This window comes from Cryptomeria japonica, unplaced genomic scaffold (genome assembly GCF_030272615.1).
Source record: "Cryptomeria japonica unplaced genomic scaffold, Sugi_1.0 HiC_scaffold_166, whole genome shotgun sequence".
Taxonomy (NCBI): Eukaryota; Viridiplantae; Streptophyta; class Pinopsida; order Cupressales; family Cupressaceae; genus Cryptomeria; species Cryptomeria japonica.
Window position 1 is genome coordinate 302,501 of NW_026728988.1, and position 21,088 is coordinate 323,588.

Genomic DNA, 21,088 nt, shown 5'->3' on the forward strand with positions numbered 1-21,088 from the left:
AAAGGTGCGCACCTCGGTGTGCTCCGAGGTGCGAACCCGAGAGCGCTCCGAGGTGCCCACGAAGTCGAAAGTCGGGTTAATTGCATTGTTTTCCCCGGGTGCGCTCCGAGGTGCGCAACATCGGTGCGCACCAAGGAGGGCTCCGAAGTGTGCTCCAAGGTGCGCACGATTCGGAGCTCGGTTTGCCCGGGGTGCGCACACCTTGGCTGGGTTGCGCACCCTTTGTGCGCTCCAAGGTGCGCACGAAGTCGGAGCTCGGTTTGCCCCGGGTGCGCACCTTCGCCAGGGTGCGCACCTTGATGCGCACGCCTTGGCTGGGCTGCGCACCTTGGTGGGCGCCATGGTGCGCACCTTTCGTGCGCTCCAAGGTGCGCACGAAGTCGGAGCTCGGTTTGCCCCGGGTGCGCACCTTGGTGGGCGCCATGGTGCACTCCGAGGTGCCCAAGATTGGTGCGCACCAAGGAGCGCTCCGAAGTGCGCTCCAAGGTGCGCAGGTGCGCGCGAAGTCGAAAGTTGGGTTAATTGTCCGGTTTGCCTCGGGTGCGCACCTTGCGTGCACCTTCGCCAGGGTGGGCGCCTTGGTGCGCACACCTTGGCTGGGCTGCGCACCCGGGCGCGCACACCTTGGCACCCGCGTTTCCTTCATTTTAAATTTTTTTTTTTTACAATCTCTCAAGTGGGAAATTCTATAATCTCAACTTTTTTTGCCTTTTCAGGAAACTTTTGAATGGAGCGCATCATTGGTGCGCTCCGAAGTGTGCTCCAAGGTGCGCACCTCTGGTGTGCTCCAAAGCTCTCTCCAGCTGCGTGCACCTGCCCCAGCCGCGCACCCGGCCCCGCCCAGCTTCGCTCACCTGTCCCGGGCGTCTGGTGCGGAACCTTAGAGTAAGAAACATCACCGTGCACCTTGGCCAACGTGCGCGACTCGACCGAGCGCGCACTGGCCGAGGTGCACACCGATTTCACCTGGGTGCGCGCGCAGCACCTCGGGCGCACCGGGGTGCGCGCACAACGCCCGGGTTGCACCGTGGCCTGTGTGCTCGGGGCGCCTCGGGTGCGCGCTCGGTGTCGCCCCCGCGCGCGCGGTAGTGCGGGCAGCGCACCCCGGCCCGGCCCGGCCCCGACGAGAACGCAAACGGGCAAAAGGTTTATTCAAATAGCATTGCGACGCCCGGCGAAAAACTAAGAAAGGGTGCAACACCGGGACTTCCCGGGAGGTCACCCATCCCAGTACTACTCCGGCCCAAGCGCGCTTAACTGCGGAGTTCTGATGGGATCCGGTGCACTAACGCTGGTATGATCGCACCCGTTATGAGCTTGTCGCAGTGTGTACTTAGCAAACCGCGACCCACGTGCGAATCCACCCCGGCCACCCACCCCCGTCGAGGTGCACACCCTCCCTCGCGAAGTGCGCCCCGTTCGCCAAGTGTGAGCCCTGCCCGGGTGCGCGCACCTTGCTAGGGCGTCGGGTGTGCACCCGGCCCGGCCTACGTGCGTGCACCTGGACGGGGCGTCGTGTGCGTGCAGTGTCCCGTCTGCAACGCGGTGCCCACACACCACCTCGGGCGCAACGACCTGCGCTCACATGTGGGCCGAGTGCACCTTGGTGCATGTTCGGGGCGCCTCGGGTGCACGCTCGATCTTGCCCCGGTGCACCAAGGCGCTCGGTTTGCCCCGGGTGCGCACTTGGTGCAAGGTGGGCACCCAAAATAGGGATCAAGCACCAAAACACAAGTTTCGGGATGCAAAATGGGACCCAAGGACCACAAATGCGTTCCAAGACCCATGATGGGTCCACGAGAACAAAAATGTGTTCCGAGACTTAATAAACAAATATTGGGTTTTAGGAGAAGAAACATGCTCTGATGCCCAAAACGAGAATCGACCCCGAAAAGGCCACAGGCCAAAAGTGGGATGCGAGACAAAAAAAAATGGGACCCGAGGACCAAAATTGGGTTCCCAGGTCGAAGACAGGGCAACCGGACAAGAAACGACCTCTAAGGCTCGAAATGAGTCCCGACGACTAAAACTTGACAAGAAGCACCCATCAGGCACCCAACTCGACACCCATGGGATGCCGACCCACCCGGGCTTCCACCTAGCACACCTTGGCACCCACCCACCCTCGCACCCAACCTCGCACCCAACTTAGCACCTTTGAACCCACATTGGCACTCACCCTGACCCTGGCACCTTGGAACCCACATTGGCACTCACCTTGACCCTGGCACCCACCTTTGCACTCACCTTGGGACCCACCCTGGCTCCCACCTCGGCACCCACCCAGACACCCACCTTGGTTCCTTGGCACCCACCTTGGATCCTTGGCACCCACCCCGACACCCACCTTGGCACGCAACTTGGCTACTTGCCACCCACCTTGGCTCCTTGACGCCCACCCCGACAACCACCCCGTGACCTACCCTGGCTAGGGTTGGTGCACACCCACCCTGGTGCCCACCTTGGCACCCACCCCATGACCCACCTTGGCACGCACCTTAGTACCCACCCCGTTACCCACCCTAGGACCCACCCCGTGACCCACCTTGGCCAGGGTGGGTGCCTTGGTGCGCACAACTTGCCTGGGCTGCACACCAGGGCGGGCTCAAGATGGCACCCGCGTTCCGTTTTTTTCACTATCTTTCAAAACGGAAATTTTAAAATCTCGTTTTTTTTTTTTTTTTGCCTTTTCTGGAAATTAGTGAAGGCAGCGCATCAAAGGTGCGCAATGCTGGTGCGAACCCGGGAGCGCTCCGATGTGTGCTCCAAGGTGCGGCGTGCACGAAGTCCGAGCCCGGCTTGCCCCGGGTGCGCACCTCGCGTGCACCTTCGCCGGGGTGAGCACCTTGGCTGGGTTGCGCGCCCTGGTGCGCACCAAGGAGCGCTCTGAAGTGTGCTCCAAGGTGCGGCGTGCACGAAGTCGGAGCTCGGTTTGCCCCGGGTGTGCACCTCGGGTGCGCACCTCGCGTGCACCTTCGCTGCGGTGGGCACCTTGGCTGGGTTGCGCGCCTTGGTGGGCACCATGCAGTGCACGAAGTCGGAGCCCGGTTTGCCCCGGGCGCGCACCTCCGCCAGGGTGGGCACCTTGGTGCGCACAACTTGCCTGGGCTGCGCACCAGGAAGGGCTCAAGATGGCACCCGCGTTCCGTTTTTTTCACTATCTTTCAGAACGGAAATTTTAAAATATCGTTTTTTTTTGCCTTTTCTGGAAATTAGTGAAGGCAGCGCATCAAAGGTGCGCAACGCTGGTGCGAACCTGGGAGCGCTCCGATGTGTGCTCCAAGGTGCGGCGTGCACGAAGTCGGAGCCCGGTTTGCCCCGGGTGCGCCCTGGTGGGCACCATGGTGCGCACCAAGGAGCGCTCCGAAGTGTGCTCCAAGGTGCGGCCTGCACGAAGTCGGAGCCCGGTTTGCCCCGGGTGTGCACCGCGGGTGGGCACCTTGGTGCGCATGCCTTGCCTGGGCTGCGCACCAGGGCGGGCTCAAGATGGCACCCGTGTTCCGTTTTTTTCACTATCTTTCAAAACGGAAATTTTAAAATCTCATTTTTTTTTGCCTTTTCTGGAAATTAGTGAAGGCAGCGCATCAAAGGTGCGCACCTCGCTGCCCACCACGGTGCGCAACGCCGGTGGGCACCCGGGAGTGCTTCGAAGTGTGCTCCAAGGTGCTGCGTGCACGTTGTCGGAGCCCGGTTTGCCCCGGGTGCGCACCTCGCGTGCACCTTCGTCGGGGTGGGCACCTTGGCTGGGTTTGCCCCGGCTGCGCTCCGAAGCGGGGTTATTGGAGCGCCGCCTCTTTTTTTGTCGGAGCGTTTGGTGGGGTTTCTCGCATTGGCTCTTCCCAGGCCCGGTTGCCACCCTGGCGCGCACGAAGTCGGAAGTAGGGTTAATTGCCCGGGTGCGCACCTTTGCCAGGGTGGGCACCTTACCTGGGCTGTGCACCAGGGCGGGCTCAAGATGGCACCCGCGTTCCGTTTTTTTCACTATCTTTCAAAACGGAAATTTTAAAATCTCCTCTTTTTTTTGCCTTTTCTGGAAATTAGTGAAGGCAGCGCATCAAAGGTGCGCACCTCGCTGCCCACCTTGGTGTGCTCTGAGGTGCGCACCCGGGAGCGCTACGAAGTGTGCTCCAAGGTGCGGCGTGCACGTTGTCGGAGCCCGGTTTGCCCCGGGTGCGCACCTCGCCTGCACCTTGGCCGGGGTGGGCACCCTGGCTGGGTTTGCCCAGGGTGCGCTCCGAAGCGGGGTTACTGGAGCGCCCCCTCTTTTTTTGTCAGAGCGTTTGGTGGGGTTTCTCGCATTGGCTCTTCCCAGGCCCGGTTGTTGGGTGCGCTCCCACCCTGGCGCGCGCGAAGTTGGAAGTTGGGTTAATTGCCCGGGCGCGCACCTTCGCCAGGGTGGGCACCTTGGTGCGCACACCTTGGCTGGGCTGCGCACCAGGGCGGGCTCAAGATGGCACCAGCATTCCCTTTTTCTCACTATCTTTCAAAACGGAAATTTTAAAATCTCGTTTTCTTTTGCCTTTTATGGAAATTAGTGAAGGCATCGCATCAAAGGTGCGCACCTCGCTGCCCACCTTGGTGTGCTCCGAGGTGCCCACCACGGTGCGCTCCGAGGTGCCCACCACGGTGCGCAACGCCGGTGCGAACCCGGGAGCGCCCCGATGTGTGCTCCAAGGTGCGGCGTGCACGAAGCCGGACCCCGGTTTGCCCCGGGTGCGCACCTCGCGTGCACCTTGGTGCGCACACCTTGGCTGGGTTGCGCGGCCTGGTGGGCACCATGGTGCGCACCAAGGAGCGCTCCGAAGTGTGCTCCAAGGTGCGGCGTGCACGAAGTCCTAGCCCGGTTTGCCCCGGGTGCGCACCTTCGCCGCGGTGGGCACCATGGCGTGCACGAAGTCGGAGCCCGGTTTGCCCCGGGTGCGCACCTCGCGTGCACCTTCGCCGGGGTGGGCACCTCGGCTGGGTTGCGCGCCCTGGTGCGCACCAAGGAGCGCTCCGAAGTGTGCTCCAAGGTGCGGCGTGCACGAAGTCGGAGCCCGGTTTGCCCCGGGTGCGCACCTTCGCCGCGGTGGGCACCCTGGTGCGCACCATGGCGTGCACGAAGTCGGAGCCCGGTTTGCCCCGGGTGCGCACCTCGCGTGCACCTTCGGCGGGGTTGCGCGCCCTGGTGCGCACCAAGGAGCGCTCCGAAGTGTGCTCCAAGGTGCGGCGTGCACGAAGTCGGAGCCCGGTTTGCCCCGGGTGCGCACCTCGCGTGCACCTTCGGCGGGGTTGCGCGCCCTGGTGGGCACCATGGTGCGCACCAAGGAGCGCTCCGAAGTGTGCTCCAAGGTGCGGCGTGCACGAAGTCGGAGCCCGGTTTGCCCCGGGTGTGCACCTCGCGTGCACCTTCGCCGCGGTGGGCACCATGGCGTGCACGAAGTCGGAGCCCGGTTTGCCCCGGGTGCGCACCTCGCGTGCACCTTCGCCGCGGTGGGCACCATGGCGTGCACGAAGTCGGAGCCCGGTTTGCCCCGGGTGCGCACCTCGCGTGCACCTTCGCTGGGGTGGGCACCTCGGCTGGGTTGCGCGCCCTGGTGCGCACCAAGGAGCGCTCCGAAGTGTGCTCCAAGGTGCGGCGTGCACGAAGTCGGAGCCCGGTTTGCCCCGGGTGCGCACCTCGCGTGCACCTTCGCCGCGGTGGGCACCATGGCGTGCACGAAGTCGGAGCCCGGTTTGCCCCGGGTGCGCACCCCGCGTGCACCTTCGCCGGGGTGGGCACCTCGGCTGGGTTGCGCGCCCTGGTGCGCACCAAGGAGCGCTCCGAAGTGTGCTCCAAGGTGCGGCGTGCACGAAGTCGGAGCCCGGTTTGCCCCGGGTGCGCACCTCGCGTGCACCTTCGCCGCGGTGGGCACCTTGGCTGGGTTGGGCACCATTGAGCGCTCCGAAGTGTGCTCCAAGGTGCGCACCATGGCCCTCCAAGGTGCGCAGCATGGCGTGCACGAAGTCGGAGCCCGGTTTGCCCCGGGTGCGCACCTCGCGTGCACCTTCGCCAGGGTGGGCACCTCGGTGCGCACACCTTCTCAATGTTTTCTTGCCTTTTCTGGAAATTGGTGAAGGCAGCGCATCAAAGGTGCGCACCTCGGTGTGCTCCGAGGTGCGAACCCGAGAGCGCTCCGAGGTGCCCACGAAGTCGAAAGTCGGGTTAATTGCATTGTTTTCCCCGGGTGCGCTCCGAGGTGCGCAACATCGGTGCGCACCAAGGAGGGCTCCGAAGTGTGCTCCAAGGTGCGCACGATTCGGAGCTCGGTTTGCCCGGGGTGCGCACACCTTGGCTGGGTTGCGCACCCTTTGTGCGCTCCAAGGTGCGCACGAAGTCGGAGCTCGGTTTGCCCCGGGTGCGCACCTTCGCCAGGGTGCGCACCTTGATGCGCACGCCTTGGCTGGGCTGCGCACCTTGGTGGGCGCCATGGTGCGCACCTTTCGTGCGCTCCAAGGTGCGCACGAAGTCGGAGCTCGGTTTGCCCCGGGTGCGCACCTTGGTGGGCGCCATGGTGCACTCCGAGGTGCCCAAGATTGGTGCGCACCAAGGAGCGCTCCGAAGTGCGCTCCAAGGTGCGCAGGTGCGCGCGAAGTCGAAAGTTGGGTTAATTGTCCGGTTTGCCTCGGGTGCGCACCTTGCGTGCACCTTCGCCAGGGTGGGCGCCTTGGTGCGCACACCTTGGCTGGGCTGCGCACCCGGGCGCGCACACCTTGGCACCCGCGTTTCCTTCATTTTAAATTTTTTTTTTTTACAATCTCTCAAGTGGGAAATTCTATAATCTCAACTTTTTTTGCCTTTTCAGGAAACTTTTGAATGGAGCGCATCATTGGTGCGCTCCGAAGTGTGCTCCAAGGTGCGCACCTCTGGTGTGCTCCAAAGCTCTCTCCAGCTGCGTGCACCTGCCCCGGCCGCGCACCCGGCCCCGCCCAGCTTCGCTCACCTGTCCCGGGCGTCTGGTGCGGAACCTTAGAGTAAGAAACATCACCGTGCACCTTGGCCAACGTGCGCGACTCGACCGAGCGCGCACTGGCCGAGGTGCACACCGATTTCACCTGGGTGCGCGCGCAGCACCTCGGGCGCACCGGGGTGCGCGCACAACGCCCGGGTTGCACCGTGGCCTGTGTGCTCGGGGCGCCTCGGGTGCGCGCTCGGTGTCGCCCCCGCGCGCGCGGTAGTGCGGGCAGCGCACCCCGGCCCGGCCCGGCCCCGACGAGAACGCAAACGGGCAAAAGGTTTATTCAAATAGCATTGCGACGCCCGGCGAAAAACTAAAAAAGGGTGCAACACCGGGACTTCCCGGGAGGTCACCCATCCCAGTACTACTCCGGCCCAAGCGCGCTTAACTGCGGAGTTCTGATGGGATCCGGTGCACTAACGCTGGTATGATCGCACCCATTATGAGCTTGTCGCAGTGTGTACTTAGCAAACCGCGACCCACGTGCGAATCCACCCCGGCCACCCACCCCCGTCGAGGTGCACACCCTCCCTCGCGAAGTGCGCCCCGTTCGCCAAGTGTGAGCCCTGCCCGGGTGCGCGCACCTTGCTAGGGCGTCGGGTGTGCACCCGGCCCGGCCTACGTGCGTGCACCTGGACGGGGCGTCGTGTGCGTGCAGTGTCCCGTCTGCAACGCGGTGCCCACACACCACCTCGGGCGCAACGACCTGCGCTCACATGTGGGCCGAGTGCACCTTGGTGCATGTTCGGGGCGCCTCGGGTGCACGCTCGATCTTGCCCCGGTGCACCAAGGCGCTCGGTTTGCCCCGGGTGCGCACTTGGTGCAAGGTGGGCACCCAAAATAGGGATCAAGCACCAAAACACAAGTTTCGGGATGCAAAATGGGACCCAAGGACCACAAATGCGTTCCAAGACCCATGATGGGTCCACGAGAACAAAAATGTGTTCCGAGACTTAATAAACAAATATTGGGTTTTAGGAGAAGAAACATGCTCTGATGCCCAAAACGAGAATCGACCCCGAAAAGGCCACAGGCCAAAAGTGGGATGCGAGACAAAAAAAAATGGGACCCGAGGACCAAAATTGGGTTCCCAGGTCGAAGACAGGGCAACCGGACAAGAAACGACCTCTAAGGCTCGAAATGAGTCCCGACGACTAAAACTTGACAAGAAGCACCCATCAGGCACCCAACTCGACACCCATGGGATGCCGACCCACCCGGGCTTCCACCTAGCACACCTTGGCACCCACCCACCCTCGCACCCAACCTCGCACCCAACTTAGCACCTTTGAACCCACATTGGCACTCACCCTGACCCTGGCACCTTGGAACCCACATTGGCACTCACCTTGACCCTGGCACCCACCTTTGCACTCACCTTGGGACCCACCCTGGCTCCCACCTCGGCACCCACCCAGACACCCACCTTGGTTCCTTGGCACCCACCTTGGATCCTTGGCACCCACCCCGACACCCACCTTGGCACGCAACTTGGCTACTTGCCACCCACCTTGGCTCCTTGACGCCCACCCCGACAACCACCCCGTGACCTACCCTGGCTAGGGTTGGTGCACACCCACCCTGGTGCCCACCTTGGCACCCACCCCATGACCCACCTTGGCACGCACCTTAGTACCCACCCCGTTACCCACCCTAGGACCCACCCCGTGACCCACCTTGGCCAGGGTGGGTGCCTTGGTGCGCACAACTTGCCTGGGCTGCACACCAGGGCGGGCTCAAGATGGCACCCGCGTTCCGTTTTTTTCACTATCTTTCAAAACGGAAATTTTAAAATCTCGTTTTTTTTTTTTTTTTGCCTTTTCTGGAAATTAGTGAAGGCAGCGCATCAAAGGTGCGCAATGCTGGTGCGAACCCGGGAGCGCTCCGATGTGTGCTCCAAGGTGCGGCGTGCACGAAGTCCGAGCCCGGCTTGCCCCGGGTGCGCACCTCGCGTGCACCTTCGCCGGGGTGAGCACCTTGGCTGGGTTGCGCGCCTTGGTGCGCACCAAGGAGCGCTCTGAAGTGTGCTCCAAGGTGCGGCGTGCACGAAGTCGGAGCTCGGTTTGCCCCGGGTGTGCACCTCGGGTGCGCACCTCGCGTGCACCTTCGCTGCGGTGGGCACCTTGGCTGGGTTGCGCGCCTTGGTGGGCACCATGCAGTGCACGAAGTCGGAGCCCGGTTTGCCCCGGGCGCGCACCTCCGCCAGGGTGGGCACCTTGGTGCGCACAACTTGCCTGGGCTGCGCACCAGGAAGGGCTCAAGATGGCACCCGCGTTCCGTTTTTTTCACTATCTTTCAGAACGGAAATTTTAAAATATCGTTTTTTTTTGCCTTTTCTGGAAATTAGTGAAGGCAGCGCATCAAAGGTGCGCAACGCTGGTGCGAACCTGGGAGCGCTCCGATGTGTGCTCCAAGGTGCGGCGTGCACGAAGTCGGAGCCCGGTTTGCCCCGGGTGCGCCCTGGTGGGCACCATGGTGCGCACCAAGGAGCGCTCCGAAGTGTGCTCCAAGGTGCGGCCTGCACGAAGTCGGAGCCCGGTTTGCCCCGGGCGTGCACCGCGGGTGGGCACCTTGGTGCGCATGCCTTGCCTGGGCTGCGCACCAGGGCGGGCTCAAGATGGCACCCGCGTTCCGTTTTTTTCACTATCTTTCAAAACGGAAATTTTAAAATCTCATTTTTTTTTGCCTTTTCTGGAAATTAGTGAAGGCAGCGCATCAAAGGTGCGCACCTCGCTGCCCACCACGGTGCGCAACGCCGGTGGGCACCCGGGAGTGCTTCGAAGTGTGCTCCAAGGTGCTGCGTGCACGTTGTCGGAGCCCGGTTTGCCCCGGGTGCGCACCTCGCGTGCACCTTCGTCGGGGTGGGCACCTTGGCTGGGTTTGCCCCGGCTGCGCTCCGAAGCGGGGTTATTGGAGCGCCGCCTCTTTTTTTGTCGGAGCGTTTGGTGGGGTTTCTCGCATTGGCTCTTCCCAGGCCCGGTTGCCACCCTGGCGCGCACGAAGTCGGAAGTAGGGTTAATTGCCCGGGTGCGCACCTTTGCCAGGGTGGGCACCTTACCTGGGCTGTGCACCAGGGCGGGCTCAAGATGGCACCCGCGTTCCGTTTTTTTCACTATCTTTCAAAACGGAAATTTTAAAATCTCCTCTTTTTTTTGCCTTTTCTGGAAATTAGTGAAGGCAGCGCATCAAAGGTGCGCACCTCGCTGCCCACCTTGGTGTGCTCTGAGGTGCGCACCCGGGAGCGCTACGAAGTGTGCTCCAAGGTGCGGCGTGCACGTTGTCGGAGCCCGGTTTGCCCCGGGTGCGCACCTCGCCTGCACCTTGGCCGGGGTGGGCACCCTGGCTGGGTTTGCCCAGGGTGCGCTCCGAAGCGGGGTTACTGGAGCGCCCCCTCTTTTTTTGTCAGAGCGTTTGGTGGGGTTTCTCGCATTGGCTCTTCCCAGGCCCGGTTGTTGGGTGCGCTCCCACCCTGGCGCGCGCGAAGTTGGAAGTTGGGTTAATTGCCCGGGCGCGCACCTTCGCCAGGGTGGGCACCTTGGTGCGCACACCTTGGCTGGGCTGCGCACCAGGGCGGGCTCAAGATGGCACCAGCATTCCCTTTTTCTCACTATCTTTCAAAACGGAAATTTTAAAATCTCGTTTTTTTTTGCCTTTTATGGAAATTAGTGAAGGCATCGCATCAAAGGTGCGCACCTCGCTGCCCACCTTGGTGTGCTCCGAGGTGCCCACCACGGTGCGCTCCGAGGTGCCCACCACGGTGCGCAACGCCGGTGCGAACCCGGGAGCGCCCCGATGTGTGCTCCAAGGTGCGGCGTGCACGAAGCCGGACCCCGGTTTGCCCCGGGTGCGCACCTCGCGTGCACCTTGGTGCGCACACCTTGGCTGGGTTGCGCGGCCTGGTGGGCACCATGGTGCGCACCAAGGAGCGCTCCGAAGTGTGCTCCAAGGTGCGGCGTGCACGAAGTCCTAGCCCGGTTTGCCCCGGGTGCGCACCTTCGCCGCGGTGGGCACCATGGCGTGCACGAAGTCGGAGCCCGGTTTGCCCCGGGTGCGCACCTCGCGTGCACCTTCGCCGGGGTGGGCACCTCGGCTGGGTTGCGCGCCCTGGTGCGCACCAAGGAGCGCTCCGAAGTGTGCTCCAAGGTGCGGCGTGCACGAAGTCGGAGCCCGGTTTGCCCCGGGTGCGCACCTTCGCCGCGGTGGGCACCCTGGTGCGCACCATGGCGTGCACGAAGTCGGAGCCCGGTTTGCCCCGGGTGCGCACCTCGCGTGCACCTTCGGCGGGGTTGCGCGCCCTGGTGCGCACCAAGGAGCGCTCCGAAGTGTGCTCCAAGGTGCGGCGTGCACGAAGTCGGAGCCCGGTTTGCCCCGGGTGCGCACCTCGCGTGCACCTTCGGCGGGGTTGCGCGCCCTGGTGGGCACCATGGTGCGCACCAAGGAGCGCTCCGAAGTGTGCTCCAAGGTGCGGCGTGCACGAAGTCGGAGCCCGGTTTGCCCCGGGTGCGCACCTCGCGTGCACCTTCGCCGCGGTGGGCACCATGGCGTGCACGAAGTCGGAGCCCGGTTTGCCCCGGGTGCGCACCTCGCGTGCACCTTCGCCGGGGTGGGCACCTCGGCTGGGTTGCGCGCCCTGGTGCGCACCAAGGAGCGCTCCGAAGTGTGCTCCAAGGTGCGGCGTGCACGAAGTCGGAGCCCGGTTTGCCCCGGGTGCGCACCTCGCGTGCACCTTCGCCGCGGTGGGCACCATGGCGTGCACGAAGTCGGAGCCCGGTTTGCCCCGGGTGCGCACCCCGCGTGCACCTTCGCCGGGGTGGGCACCTCGGCTGGGTTGCGCGCCCTGGTGCGCACCAAGGAGCGCTCCGAAGTGTGCTCCAAGGTGCGGCGTGCACGAAGTCGGAGCCCGGTTTGCCCCGGGTGCGCACCTCGCGTGCACCTTCGCCGCGGTGGGCACCTTGGCTGGGTTGGGCACCATTGAGCGCTCCGAAGTGTGCTCCAAGGTGCGCACCATGGCCCTCCAAGGTGCGCAGCATGGCGTGCACGAAGTCGGAGCCCGGTTTGCCCCGGGTGCGCACCTCGCGTGCACCTTCGCCAGGGTGGGCACCTCGGTGCGCACACCTTCTCAATGTTTTCTTGCCTTTTCTGGAAATTGGTGAAGGCAGCGCATCAAAGGTGCGCACCTCGGTGTGCTCCGAGGTGCGAACCCGAGAGCGCTCCGAGGTGCCCACGAAGTCGAAAGTCGGGTTAATTGCATTGTTTTCCCCGGGTGCGCTCCGAGGTGCGCAACATCGGTGCGCACCAAGGAGGGCTCCGAAGTGTGCTCCAAGGTGCGCACGATTCGGAGCTCGGTTTGCCCGGGGTGCGCACACCTTGGCTGGGTTGCGCACCCTTTGTGCGCTCCAAGGTGCGCACGAAGTCGGAGCTCGGTTTGCCCCGGGTGCGCACCTTCGCCAGGGTGCGCACCTTGATGCGCACGCCTTGGCTGGGCTGCGCACCTTGGTGGGCGCCATGGTGCGCACCTTTCGTGCGCTCCAAGGTGCGCACGAAGTCGGAGCTCGGTTTGCCCCGGGTGCGCACCTTGGTGGGCGCCATGGTGCACTCCGAGGTGCCCAAGATTGGTGCGCACCAAGGAGCGCTCCGAAGTGCGCTCCAAGGTGCGCAGGTGCGCGCGAAGTCGAAAGTTGGGTTAATTGTCCGGTTTGCCTCGGGTGCGCACCTTGCGTGCACCTTCGCCAGGGTGGGCGCCTTGGTGCGCACACCTTGGCTGGGCTGCGCACCCGGGCGCGCACACCTTGGCACCCGCGTTTCCTTCATTTTAAATTTTTTTTTTTTACAATCTCTCAAGTGGGAAATTCTATAATCTCAACTTTTTTTGCCTTTTCAGGAAACTTTTGAATGGAGCGCATCATTGGTGCGCTCCGAAGTGTGCTCCAAGGTGCGCACCTCTGGTGTGCTCCAAAGCTCTCTCCAGCTGCGTGCACCTGCCCCGGCCGCGCACCCGGCCCCGCCCAGCTTCGCTCACCTGTCCCGGGCGTCTGGTGCGGAACCTTAGAGTAAGAAACATCACCGTGCACCTTGGCCAACGTGCGCGACTCGACCGAGCGCGCACTGGCCGAGGTGCACACCGATTTCACCTGGGTGCGCGCGCAGCACCTCGGGCGCACCGGGGTGCGCGCACAACGCCCGGGTTGCACCGTGGCCTGTGTGCTCGGGGCGCCTCGGGTGCGCGCTCGGTGTCGCCCCCCGCGCGCGCGGTAGTGCGGGCAGCGCACCCCGGCCCGGCCCGGCCCCGACGAGAACGCAAACGGGCAAAAGGTTTATTCAAATAGCATTGCGACGCCCGGCGAAAAACTAAGAAAGGGTGCAACACCGGGACTTCCCGGGAGGTCACCCATCCTAGTACTACTCCGGCCCAAGCGCGCTTAACTGCGGAGTTCTGATGGGATCCGGTGCACTAACGCTGGTATGATCGCACCCGTTATGAGCTTGTCGCAGTGTGTACTTAGCAAACCGCGACCCACGTGCGAATCCACCCCGGCCACCCACCCCCGTCGAGGTGCACACCCTCCCTCGCGAAGTGCGCCCCGTTCGCCAAGTGTGAGCCCTGCCCGGGTGCGCGCACCTTGCTAGGGCGTCGGGTGTGCACCCGGCCCGGCCTACGTGCGTGCACCTGGACGGGGCGTCGTGTGCGTGCAGTGTCCCGTCTGCAACGCGGTGCCCACACACCACCTCGGGCGCAACGACCTGCGCTCACATGTGGGCCGAGTGCACCTTGGTGCATGTTCGGGGCGCCTCGGGTGCACGCTCGATCTTGCCCCGGTGCACCAAGGCGCTCGGTTTGCCCCGGGTGCGCACTTGGTGCAAGGTGGGCACCCAAAATAGGGATCAAGCACCAAAACACAAGTTTCGGGATGCAAAATGGGACCCAAGGACCACAAATGCGTTCCAAGACCCATGATGGGTCCACGAGAACAAAAATGTGTTCCGAGACTTAATAAACAAATATTGGGTTTTAGGAGAAGAAACATGCTCTGATGCCCAAAACGAGAATCGACCCCGAAAAGGCCACAGGCCAAAAGTGGGATGCGAGACAAAAAAAAATGGGACCCGAGGACCAAAATTGGGTTCCCAGGTCGAAGACAGGGCAACCGGACAAGAAACGACCTCTAAGGCTCGAAATGAGTCCCGACGACTAAAACTTGACAAGAAGCACCCATCAGGCACCCAACTCGACACCCATGGGATGCCGACCCACCCGGGCTTCCACCTAGCACACCTTGGCACCCACCCACCCTCGCACCCAACCTCGCACCCAACTTAGCACCTTTGAACCCACATTGGCACTCACCCTGACCCTGGCACCTTGGAACCCACATTGGCACTCACCTTGACCCTGGCACCCACCTTTGCACTCACCTTGGGACCCACCCTGGCTCCCACCTCGGCACCCACCCAGACACCCACCTTGGTTCCTTGGCACCCACCTTGGATCCTTGGCACCCACCCCGACACCCACCTTGGCACGCAACTTGGCTACTTGCCACCCACCTTGGCTCCTTGACGCCCACCCCGACAACCACCCCGTGACCTACCCTGGCTAGGGTTGGTGCACACCCACCCTGGTGCCCACCTTGGCACCCACCCCATGACCCACCTTGGCACGCACCTTAGTACCCACCCTGTTACCCACCCTAGGACCCACCCCGTGACCCACCTTGGCCAGGGTGGGTGCACCCACCCTGGTGCCCACCTTGGCACCCACCCATCCTAGCACCCAGCCTGTGACCGGGCTTGGAACCCAACCTTGCACCCGTCTTGGCCAGTGTGGGTGCGCACCCATCCTGGCACCCACGTTGTGACACACCCTTTAACCCACGCACCCTAGCAGCCACGTTGGCACCCACCTTGGAACACAACCTAGCAACTTGGCACCCACCCCGTGACCCACCTTGGCATCCACCATAGCAGTCGCCCACTTGGCACCCACCTTGGAACCCAAGTTGGCACCCACCTCGGCACCCACCTTGACACTTGTGGACCCACCTTGCCACTCACCCTAGCATCGACCCATCCTAGCACCCACCCTGGCACCTTTGCACCCTAGCACTCACCCATCCTAGCACCTAACCTGTGACCCACCTTGACACTCACCCTCGCACCCACCTTGGAACCCAACCTAGCACCCACCCACCCTGACACCAACCCTAGCACCTACCCACCCTTGCACCCACCCTGTGACCCATCTTGGCACCCACCCATCCTACCACTCAACCTATCACCCACCTTCTCACCCACCTTGGCATCCACCTTAGCACCCACCCACACTGGCACCTTGGCACCCACCTCGGGCAAGGTGGGTGCACACCCACCCTGACACCCAATTTAGAACCAACCGAGCATGTTACCCACCTTGGCACCCACATTGCAGCCCACCCTAGTACCCACCCTATGACCCACATTGGCATCCACACCCTAGCACCCAGGCACCTCGACACCCGCCTTGACACGCACCCTAGCACTAAACCTGTGACCCACCTTGGAACTCACCCTAGAACCCACCCACCCTGTGAACCACCTTGGCATCCACCTTAGCACCCACCCACCTTGGCACCCACTCTAGCACTCACCCATCCTAACACCCAACTTGTTACCCACCTTGGCACCCGCCCTCGCGTCCACCTTGAAACCCACCCTAGCACCCACCCACGCAGGAGCCCACCTTGGCACCCAACCTAACACCCACGCATCCTGGCACCCAACTTGTGACCCACCTTGGAACCCACCCTAGTACCCACCTTTGAACCCACTATATCACCAACCCACCTTGGCACCCACCCTATGACCCTCTTTGGAATCCACCCTAGCACGCACCCACCCTGGCACCCACCATGGAGCGCACCCTAGCACCCACCCACCTCGGCACGCACCTCAACACCCACCTTGGTGTGCGCACTGCGCCAACCTCTCAAAGACCCTATGTGGTGCGCTCCAAAGTGTACACCTTTGGTGCGCTCCAAGGTGCGCACCTTTGGTGCACACCGAGGTGCACACCAAAGTGTGCACCGAGGTGAGCACCAAAGTGCACTCCAAGGTGCACACCAAGGCGTGCACCTTTGGTGCGGTCAATGCAAACGAATTCGGAAGTTGGGGTCGATGTCCTAATCGCTGCTGCAGACTACACGTATGAGAATCGGACAAATAGCTTTATATAGGGGAGGTGTTGCGTTTGATGGGTCGACTCCCCTGGTTGTGTGCACTGCACCAACTTCAAAGACCCTGTCTTGTTTAAGAAGTCAAAAGTTGGGGTGGATGTCCTAATCATTGCTGCAGTCTACGCATGTATGAGAATCAGACAAATAGCTTATATAGGGGAGGTGTTGCATTCGGTGGGTTGACTCCCCTGGTTGTGCGCACTGCGCCAACCTCAAAGACCCCGCATAGCAGAAGAAGTCGGAAGTCGGATTTTGGTGAGCACCAAGGCGTGCACCTTTGGTGCGGTCAACGCAGACGAATTCAGAAGTTGGGGTGGATGTCCTAATCGTTGTTGCAGGCTACACATGTATGAGAATCAGACAAATAGCTTATATAGGGGAGGTGTTGGGTTTGATGGGTCAACTCCCTTGGTTGTGCGCATTACGCCAACCTCAAAGACCTTGTTTTCGTTAAGAAGTCAAAAGTTGGGGTCAATGTCCTAATGGCTCCTGTAGGCTACACATGTATGAGAATCGGACAAATAGCTTATATAGGGGAGGTGTTGGGTTTGATGGGTCGACTCCCCTGGTTGTGCGCATTACGTCAACCTCAAAGACCTTGTTTTCGTTAAGAAGTCAAAAGTTGGGGTCGATGTCCTAATTGCTCCTGTAGACTACACATGTATGAGAATCAGACAAATAGCTTATATAGGGGAGGTGTTGGGTTTGATGGGTTGACTCCCCTAGTTGTTCGCATTACACCAACCTCAAAGACCTTGTTTTCGTTTAGAAGCCGAAAGTTGGGGTCGATGTCCTAATTGCTCCTGCAGGCTACGCATGTATGAGAATCAGACAAATAGCTTATATAGGGGAGGTGTTGGGTTTGATGGGTCGACTCCCCTGGTTGTGCGCATTGCGCCAACCTCAAAGACCCTGCATTGCGGATGAAGTCGAAAGTCAGAGTTTGGTGTGCTACAAGGTGTGGTCGAAGGTGCTCACCTAGGTGTGCACCTTTGGAGCGCAGGAAAAGTGCCCTCCAAAAGTGCGCACCTTTGGAGTGCACAAAAGTGCCCTCCAAAAGTGCGCACCTTTGGAGCGCACAAAAGTGCCCTCCAAAAAGTGCCCTCCAAAAGTGCGCACCTTTGGAGCGCACAAAAGTGCCCTCCAAAAAGTGCCCTCCAAAAGTGCGCACCTTTGGAGTGCAGAAAAGTGCCCTCCAAAAAGTGCCCTCCAAAAGTGTGCACCTTTGGAGTGCACAAAAGTGCCCTCCAAAAGTGCGCACCTTTGGAGCGCAGAAAAGTGCCCTCCAAAAAGTGCCCTCCAAAAGTGCGCACCTTTGGAGCGCAGAAAAGTGCCCTCCAAAAAGTGCCCTCCAAAAGTGCGCACCTTTGGAGCGCAGAAAAGTGCCCTCCAAAAAGTGCCCTCCAAAAGTGCGCACCTTTGGAGCGCAGAAAAGTGCCCTCCAAAAAGTGCCCTCCAAAAGTGCGCACCTTTGGAGCGCACAAAAGTGCCCTCCAAAAAGTGCCCTCCAAAAGTGCGCACCTTTGGAGCGCACAAAAGTGCCCTCCAAAAGTGCGCACCTTTGGAGCGCACAAAAGTGCCCTCCAAAAGTGCGCACTTTTGGTGCGCACCAAGGCGCTGGTTCGGTCGTTGCAGGCGAGTTCGGAAGTTGGGGTCGATGTCCTGAGCGGAGGTGCAAACTACACAGGTGTCGGAATCGGACAAATAGCTTATATAGGGGAGGTGTATGCTTCGATGGGTCGACTCCCCAGGTTGAGCGCACCGCGCCAACCTCAAAGACCCTACGGTATGGATGAAGTCGGAAGTTGGGTCCGATGACCGATTCGATTAGTAGGTATGCTCATGAGGTCGGAATTTGGGTCCGATGACCTGCCATGTGCAGGAAGGCGAATGTTGGCACTGTGCGTTGCAAGGTGCACACCAAGGTGCTGGTGCGGTCTTTTTAGTCGAGTTCGGAAGTTGGGGTCGATGTCCTGATCGGAGGTGCAAGCTACACAGGTGTGGGAATCGGACAAATAGCTTATATAGGGGAGGTGTATGCTTCGTTGGGTCGACTCCCCGGGTTGAGCGCACCGCGCCAACCTCAAAGACCCTACGGTATGGATGAAGTCGGAAGTTGGGTCCGATGACCGATTCGATATGTAGGCATACTCGCGAGGTCGGAATTTGGGTCCGATGACCTGCCATGTGCAGGAAGGCGAATGTTGGCACTCGTGCGTTGCAAGGTGCGCACCAAGGCGCTGGTTCGGTCGTTGCAGGCGAGTTCGGAAGTTGGGGTCGATGTCCTGATCGGAGGTGCAAACTACACAGGTGTGGGAATCGGACAAATAGCTTATATAGGGGAGGTGTATGCTTCGTTGGGTCGACTCCCCGGGTTGAGCGCACCGCGCCAACCTCAAAGACCCTACGGTATGGATGAAGTCGGAAGTTGTGTCCGATGACCGATTCGATATGTAGGCATACTCGCGAGGTCGGAATTTGGGTCCGATGACCTGCCATGTGCAGGAAGGCGAATGTTGGGACTGTGCGTCGCAAGGTGCGCACCAAGGCGCTGGTGCCGTCGTTGCAGTCGAGTTCGGAAGTTGGGGTCGATGTCCTGGTCAGAGGTGCAAACTACACAGGTGTGGGAATCGGACAAATAGCTTATATAGGGGAGGTGTATGCTTCGATGGGTCGACTCCCCGGGTTGAGCGCACCGCGCCAACCTCAAAGACCCTACAGTATGGATGAAGTCGGAAGTTGGGTCCGATGACCGATTCGATACGTAGGCATATTGGCGAGGTCTGAATTTGTGTCCGATGACCTGCCATGCGCAGGAAGGCGGAATTTGGGTCCGATGACCGAGTTGATGGCGTGCCATGCGCAGAAAGGCGGAATTTGGGTCCGATGACCGAGTTGATGTTGATGGCCCGCCATGCACAGGAAGGCGGAATTTGGGTCCGATGACCGATTTGAAGGCGTGCCATGCGCAGAAAGGCGGAGTTTGGGTCCGATGACCGAGTTGATATTGATGGCCCGCCATGCGCAGGAAGGCGGAATTTGGGTCCGATGACCTGACATACGCATGGAGTCCGACTCGGGGGCCGATGTTCGATTCGATGACTTGCATTGTGGGTAAAGTCGGAAGTTGTGGTCTTTGACCCGATTCGATGACCAGACTTCGGCTGCTTGAGAATCGGACAAATAACTTATATAGGGGAGGTAGTGTTCTCGAGCATCCTCCCCCCGTGCCCGTTTATGTCGATTGATGCTGGTGCTCGACTGGTTGGAGCGCTCGGATGCAAAAATCTTGCACCAGGATTTATCGATTGTGATGGACACGGCAAGTCTCCTGATTGCTATGCAGGAGCTCATCGTGAATCTCTATGCGGCCTTGGTATGGACTCGACCTGCGGAATGGTTCGGCAATGGTAGTCGCTCCAACACGTCCTTGCAATGGCCACAGAGGTGATTCGACTAGAGCTCCAGTCTAGCTTTTGGGTTGCTTGGCGGACTGGTATAGCCGCGATCGAGTTCCGGCCATGAACGTTTTAGATAGCTCTTGGGCTTTCTGGGACGGAAGTCGGAAGTTTGGGCTGTTGTCCGATTTGATGACCATTCTTCGGATGTGTGAGAATCGGACAAATAACTTATATAGGGGACTGTGTTGTCTCACGCAGCCCCCTCCGTGCCCCTCTATCTCGACCGATGTTGGTGCTTGAAAGGGTTGGGATCGCTCGGATTTATAAACGTGCACCACCATTTGTCGAGTGTGAGGGACGCGGCAGGTCTCCTAAATGCTATACGGGCGCTCTCTGAGAATCTCTATCCGGCCTCGACACAGACTAGTCTTGCTGAATGGTTTGGCACTGGTAGTCGATCCAACACGTCGTTGTTGTGGCCGCCTAGGCGATTCGATTCGAGCCCCCGTCTAGCTTTTGGGTTGCTTGGCGGATTTTGCCCTATCCGCAAGTGAGCTCGGTCCCTAAACGTTCGAGAAACCCGATTGCTATGCGCCGACTCTCTTTCTTGCGAGCCTCCATCTAGCTTTTGGGTCTCTACGGAACGGAAGTCGGAATCTGGGACCGTTGTTTGATTCGACGAGGCAGACTACGGTTGTGCGAGAATCGGACAAATAACTTATATAGGGGAGGTGTTGACTGGAGCATTCTCCCCCGTGCCCCTCTAACTCGACCAATGCTGGCGCTCGAACGGTGGTAGCGCTCGGATTTTCGTTGAGCGCCAGCATTGGTCGATTTAGAGGGGCATGCGAGATTCCCGAATGCTATGCGAGGGCTCTAACGGAAATGTCTATTGGTTTCGGTATGGATGCAATTGCGAGTGGTTCGGCAAAGGTAGTCGTTCCGATGCGTCCATGTCGTGGCCAAATCGATAATTCGATTTGAGCCCTCGTATAGCATTTGGGTCTCTCGATGTGATTCCGCATTCCAGTCCCTTTGGGCACTGCTTGAGCCGCATCCCAGGGGGTTCCCTTCCCAATAATCTGCCTCGCAACCCGATTGCTATGCGGTGAGGCTCCTCGGCCGCCTCGGAACTATCTGTGTATCAGACGCATCGCGGGATAAGGGGTTGGCAACGGTAGTCGCCCCAAGCGCGTCCGATGCTTGGACCATTCCGAGGCGGCCCTGAAGCCTCTTCCGTCTAGCCGTTGGGTCCTTCTCGCCGCATCCCTTGCCTCGCACCCCGATTGCTATGCGGTGAGGCTCCTCGGCCGCCTTGGAACTATCTGTGTATCAGACGCATCGCGGGATAAGGGGTTGTCACTGGTAGTCGCCCCAAGCGCGTCCGATGCTTGGACCATTCCGAGGCGGCCCTGAAGCCTCTTCCGTCTAGCCGTTGGGTCCTTCTCGCCGCATCCCTCGACTCGCACCCCGATTGCTATGCGGTGAGGCTCCTCGGCCG

At 60.9% G+C, this 21,088-nt stretch overlaps 3 non-coding genes across 3 annotated transcripts; all 3 read right to left on the bottom strand.

The window, feature by feature from the left end:
* Positions 1–1,189: 1,189 nt before the first annotated feature.
* Positions 1,190–1,308, bottom strand: LOC131867245 (5S ribosomal RNA). The gene has a single exon (XR_009365804.1). It is a non-coding gene; the product is annotated as a 5S ribosomal RNA (ribosomal RNA).
* A 5,989-nt stretch (positions 1,309–7,297) lies between these two features.
* On the bottom strand, positions 7,298–7,416 carry LOC131867246 (5S ribosomal RNA). The gene has a single exon (XR_009365805.1). It is a non-coding gene; the product is annotated as a 5S ribosomal RNA (ribosomal RNA).
* A 5,916-nt stretch (positions 7,417–13,332) lies between these two features.
* Positions 13,333–13,451, bottom strand: LOC131867251 (5S ribosomal RNA). The gene has a single exon (XR_009365810.1). It is a non-coding gene; the product is annotated as a 5S ribosomal RNA (ribosomal RNA).
* Between the last annotated feature and the right edge of the window lie 7,637 nt (positions 13,452–21,088).